The following is a 5,696-nucleotide window of genomic DNA, read 5'->3' on the forward strand; positions in this document are numbered from 1 at the left end:
TTCTTCTCCTTCTTCTCCTTCTTCTCCTTCTTCTCCTTCTTCTCCTTCTTCTCCTTCTTCTCCTTCTTCTCCTTCTTCTCCTTCTTCTTCTTCTTCTTCTTCTTCCTCTTCCTCTTCTTCTTCTTCCTCCTTCTTCCTCCTCCCCCTCCTCCTCCTCCTCCTCCTTCTTCTTCTCCTTCTCCTCTTTCTCCTTCTCCTTCTCCTTTTCTTTTCTTCTTCTTCTCCTTCTCCTTCTCCTTCTTCCTCTATTTGAGACAGAATCTCACTGTGTAGTTCAGGCTAGCTTTGAACTTACTATGTAGCACAAACTGGCCTTGAACTCATGACAATCCTCCTATCTCAGCCTCCTGAGTGCTGGGATTACAAGCATATGCTGCCACAGCTAGCATTTGTCTTCATTCTTGATTTCAAGAAAATGCTTTCAGTTTTAAAACTTTCAGTGAGCATTTGATATGTTTCCTAAGTACACCATTATTAGGTTAAAGAAGTCATATTGTACTCCTCATCTGGTGATAGTAACACATAGCTATTCAATTATATTTTCTATGTCTATTAAGGTACATAATTTTGTGCTATAATATTATCACCAGGCCATTAAATTAATTGAAGTTCCAGTATTAATAGTTCAACTTAGATAAACCTAACATAATAGTAGTAGAATTATTTTATTCATTGTGATTTCTCTTTGCTAATATTTTGTTTAGTATCCTTGCATCTTGCATTTATAAGAGTGGTCAGCCTTTTTGTGCTGTTCTTATTTTTTTATATCAAAGTCATGTTAGTTTCACAAATTATATTGGGAAATGTTTTTCATTTTATGTTCTTCGCCTTTTGGGAGAATTTGGACCTTGGGTATTTGATCAACTTCACTGATGAGCCCATCGAATTTATAGAATCATTTTGGGGAAGAGTTTTGATTGCTAATTTGAGTTTTTTAATGCCCATAAGATTATTGTTTTCCATTTACTTTTATATCAGTTTGACTTGTTTTGCTTTTTTATATAAATTCATCCACTTAATCTAATTTTCAAATTAATATATGCAAATAATTCACAATATTCTCAAACCCTTTAAAAATGCCTAGCAACTTGGGCCAGCAAGAGAGCTCAGCCAACTAAAGCGCCTATTTAGGCAAGCTTAGGCAAGCACAGAGACCGCGGTAACAGCCCCGGCACCACATGTCACTCCAGCCCCACCCCCAAGGTGGGCTGAGCCATTTGGAGTCCAGGCGTAGTGGCGCATGCCTGCAATCCTAGCTCTAGGGAGGCTGAAAGTAGGGGATCACCACGAGTCTGAGCTGCATAGTGAGACACTGCAACACTCAAATACAATAACAACAACAAAAAAGTCCAGGAACCGTAATTTAGCTTCTCTTTCATTCTTTTTTTTTATTTTTTTTTTATTTTTCAACAAATAATACACTGCATATGTTCTTCTTAGTGGTTAATTGCTGTACAAGATGCGGACTTGTGATCCTATTTACAAACACCATTAGAACAAATCATTCTATTCATTAACAGAATGCAACTATATATCTATCCCAACCACTTTGAATACACAGATACAAAATGGACATTCATCTGTATACCCCATTTTTTCTAAGTTCCGTTATTGAATATTATAGGTGTGTAAACTCAGCAAAATATTCTAAAAGAGTCCAGTAGCCCATAATAGCATTGGGTCTTCTGTTTAACTGGCAATGTCAGAAATTATTGACCTGAGTCCCCCACAGCTCAACTTAACAGCATGGCTTTATTTCTTATAATTTCGTCTTCATACTTTTCTGCTGGATGGTTAAGACCAAGGTAAAGCAGGACCTATGCAACAAGAGTTGTAGCTTTTTGGTCTGAGAAGGCTCTTTCACTCTTAACACAATTAATTTCCCAAAAAGGCTCTATAAGAATCTGACCTACTGTCAGGCAAAAAGTGTGAATTGAGTTGAAGAACAGAGAAGGAAAGTCCTGGCAGGCTCACAAGCTTCAAGCAGTTGGCAAAGGGCAGCAACGTGGGCTTCTCCACACAACCGAGTGATTCAATTTCCAAGAATACTTCACCCTAAAATACAGCATTCACTCAGCTGGAGCTGAATACTCGAAGGTCTGGAGTGTTTCTGCCTCATGCTGCACCATTTACTTGGTGGGCGCAGAGCTCCACCTCCCTAGGAGGACAGGTCCTTCTGCAGGTGCCTCTTCCGTGCACTTGGTTGTGCTCCTCGTTTCCCACCTTGTTCTCCTTTGCTGCACCTCAAATTTATGAGGCAGCCCCCTCCACCTGCCTCTGTCCTGCAGGGTCTCCTTGCCCTACCTGCCTCACCATGCATTGAATTCTATTTGTCTGCCTATTGTGGAACAGTTTTCCACCCTGTAAGCCTTGCTCTTTTAGGCCTTTCTTGGAAAGATATTAATGGCTAGAGATGGAGGATTTTCAAGTCAGACAGACACTGACTCAACTCTGCCCCTGAGGCTAAACAGCAGTGTGCACTGGGATAAACCACCTTAACAAGCCCTTGGGCTTCATCCAGAGAATAATACCGATGTTTTTTGCTTAATAGCAGTGGGACAACTTAACAGGAACATACACCTAAAAGCACTGATTTAAAGCCCAGTGACCATTGTATAATCCCACTTTTAAATGCCCTGAGACACAAAAATAAGTGGGCAGAGGCAAGGAAAATATGAGCAAGCTTTTCTTATAAGGAGAACTGTGGAACTGACTAATGTGTTACAAGGCCTATAGGAATAGGGATGATTATTTCTCCGTAAGCCTGTTTCCAGGGCAGGGGTCTGGCAGCTGTTATTCTTGTTCTACACTCCATCATTTCAAGTTTCTCCAACTGGAAAAGGCAGAACCACCCTGCTGGAAACTAGTTCCGTTTCCAGTTTCCACCCAGTTTCTATGTCTGTGCACCTATGTCAGTGAAGATGTTAAACAGTTATACCCCAGTTTTTCATCCTTAAGCCATGTTCTTTCCTGAAAAGAGTATTTATGTCTTTATCTATTTGACCTCTGAGCTGATTCCAAGTGTGGGAAGGGAAGAGCTCTTGCAGCCAGCACCTGCGGGACCTGAGAGAACCGCCATCTTTGACAACAAGCAGCAGAGCTGATGAAGACAGCTGCCTCTGAGCCCCTGGAGGAGGGCCCTCTGGCTGTCATCCATCCTGCTGCAGTCTCTCTGGCTTCTCTAGGCCACAGCCCAGTCCTGGGACTCCTCCTAGAAGAACACTTTCAACACATGTTCAGCACTCTGCACTCAAGAACCTCGGTCTGCTATGAAGGCCCACAAGCCACCCTCTAACTGAAGCCTGAAGTATGGGACAGGGAAATAGAACACACAACTTTCGTCCAGGAATTCAAGGGGAAAGATGAGACCTTGTGACTCTGGTTAGCAGCACATAGACTATCTGGTTGCTCCAGTCTTTCCAGTTCTGTGCAACAAGGATTCTGCAAAAATGATTAAATGTCTGAAATGAATGATTGCATGGTGGTTTCATGGTGGACCATTGCTGTTTAGTCCCAAGGGGTGGGTATATATTAGGGTTTAGACATCACAGGCACTGGAACTTTCTCACATTCACTTGTGGTGTGGCTCCATTTCCATACTAACTTGAGCCCAGTCTGCTTAAAGATGAAAAACACCTCTTATCTGTTGAGCACTGCAGGACCAGAGTGAACAGGGAGAAGCAGCTGGCTGGTGGGACCACTGAACATGTTCTTGCTTCAGAGGAAACTAATTGCCTGTGGCGCACTTGTACAAAAGCACACATTGTGACGACTGTTGGTTACAGCCTACTCAGCATTAGACATGGCTCAGCTAGGAGTGCCAGCCTGCCTTGGGAGCCTGCAACCCAACTCCAGACTAACCATTTCCACCTCCAAGCAGGCATAGGAGTCTGGGCACCAGGGCTGGCTTTCTGTCTAAGCCCTTGAGAGACAGTAAGAAAAAGGTGGGGGTGTAGGCTGAACATGTGAGAAAGAATTTGGGCCACAAATTATGATACCATTTGTCAAGAATCTGGACTAGAAAGCCAGGATATCTTTGGAAGTTAACAACTTTAGTTTTCTCAATTCTTTGTTGTGTACTCACCAAGCTCTCCATTAGTCCAGACACCAACTTTCTAGATGTTCACTTGGGGATACTGCCTACCGCCATGCCCTGGGCTGGCCCTGACTCAGTGGGCCACTCAGGAAAGATGCTGAGTACTGTCTCTACAGGTCTCTCCTCTTTGAGTTTATACTAGTTGGATTATGTCACTCTTTAAATATGGCCTCGGGGGGCCTGGCCCTAGCTCAGTTCTTTGGGGCCAGGGAGATAGCTCAGTGGAATAAGTGCTTCCCTGGCAAGCGCAAGGGCCTGAGTTCAATCCCTGGTTCTGCCCCCCCCCAAAAAAAAATATATATAGCCTCAGAACTGACAATGAAATCTATTCTATTCAATGCAGAATAAGCACACACACACACACACACACACACACACACACACACCACTATCTTTTTGAAAAAGTTCTCACTATGTAATTCAAGCTGGCCTTGAACTCACTATGTAGCCCAAATTTGCCTTTAGCTTGTATTGATCCTCTTGCTTCAGTCTTCTGAGTGCTAGGATTATAGGTGCATGCACCATGCTTTCCTCTCCATCTATTTAATAAAATATAAACCTAGCACTCACATCACCCTCTCATTAGATTTTCTGTCCACATGAGGCAAAATAGCTTGGGAGGAGGAGTTGAAGTTTGGGTTGAGGCTTGGAGTCAGCTAATACTGAAGTCAAGTAGTACTGAGTTTTGAGTCATTCATTCCATCTCTTACCTAGGGCTAAGTAAATTGTTTATCTGTTAGGATTTTTCATTGTACCATGAAGACATTGGAAGAAGAACTGGGATAAGGCATGTGCAGAGTCTGATTCACACACAGCTCATCTGGTGCAAGCTGGCCTGCATGTCATTGTCACTGCTAGCCTGTCCAAGACCCTGAAGTCTTCAGGTGTGCTGTTGTTCAGCTCACCTCCCAAATGTTCTTGACATGGGTAGAGGTCTCTCCACATCTAGATCATCATTCAGTCTGTTCTTAGGGATCCTGACTCTGTTATATAATTGACATTCTTCTCAGCTCAGTGTCTTCAGGACTTGTGTTCATTCCTCCCAAGGCCTCCTGTGCTCACAGGGGGAACTGTGGAAGGTGACGGAATCATGGAGGCTGGCAGCTGTCTAGGTGGTAGGAGGCGGGGCCTGGGTGCAAGGGGCGGTGCCTGGGTGCAGGGGGCGGTGCCTGGGTGCAAGGGGCGGGGCCTGGGTGGGAGAGGTGGGGCTTGGGTCGATGACACAGGCCCAGACGGAAAAGGCGGGACCTGGGTGGAAGAGGCGGGTCACTGGGGACCTGGTCTGGGAAGGTTCATCTCCCTTCCTTCCTCTTCCGTAGCTGTTTCTCAGCAGCCTTGAGGAAAGCGGCTCTCCTCTATCAGAGTCTTCCGTCACGCCATTTCTGCCTTGGAGCACAGATGAACTGAAATGTCCAAAACTATGAGCTCAGAACACTCCTCCGTTAAGTTGCAGCTGCTGGCTCTTGCCTCAGTGATGAGGAGAGCGACCACAGCGGGAATGAGACACCTCAAGGCAGAGGCTTTAACCCTGGTTTCCTTGTACATAGAATTGAGGGGTTTTTTGGTTTTGTTTTTGTTTCTTAATGTATCTGGTACGGGG

General features: G+C 44.3%; 1 long non-coding RNA gene across 1 annotated transcript in view; it reads left to right on the forward strand.

Moving 5' to 3' along the window:
• The window catches only part of LOC111816948, an 11,988-nt gene extending 6,292 nt beyond the window's left edge, over positions 1-5,696 (forward strand). Inside the window, exons 2-3 of the long non-coding RNA XR_002821252.1 lie at positions 5,107-5,208; positions 5,416-5,696. This is a non-coding gene — a long non-coding RNA (uncharacterized LOC111816948). The remainder of the gene's footprint in view (positions 1-5,106; positions 5,209-5,415) is intronic.

Source organism: Octodon degus, unplaced genomic scaffold, assembly GCF_000260255.1.
Source record: "Octodon degus isolate 3935 unplaced genomic scaffold, OctDeg1.0 scaffold00045, whole genome shotgun sequence".
NCBI lineage: Eukaryota > Metazoa > Chordata > Mammalia > Rodentia > Octodontidae > Octodon > Octodon degus.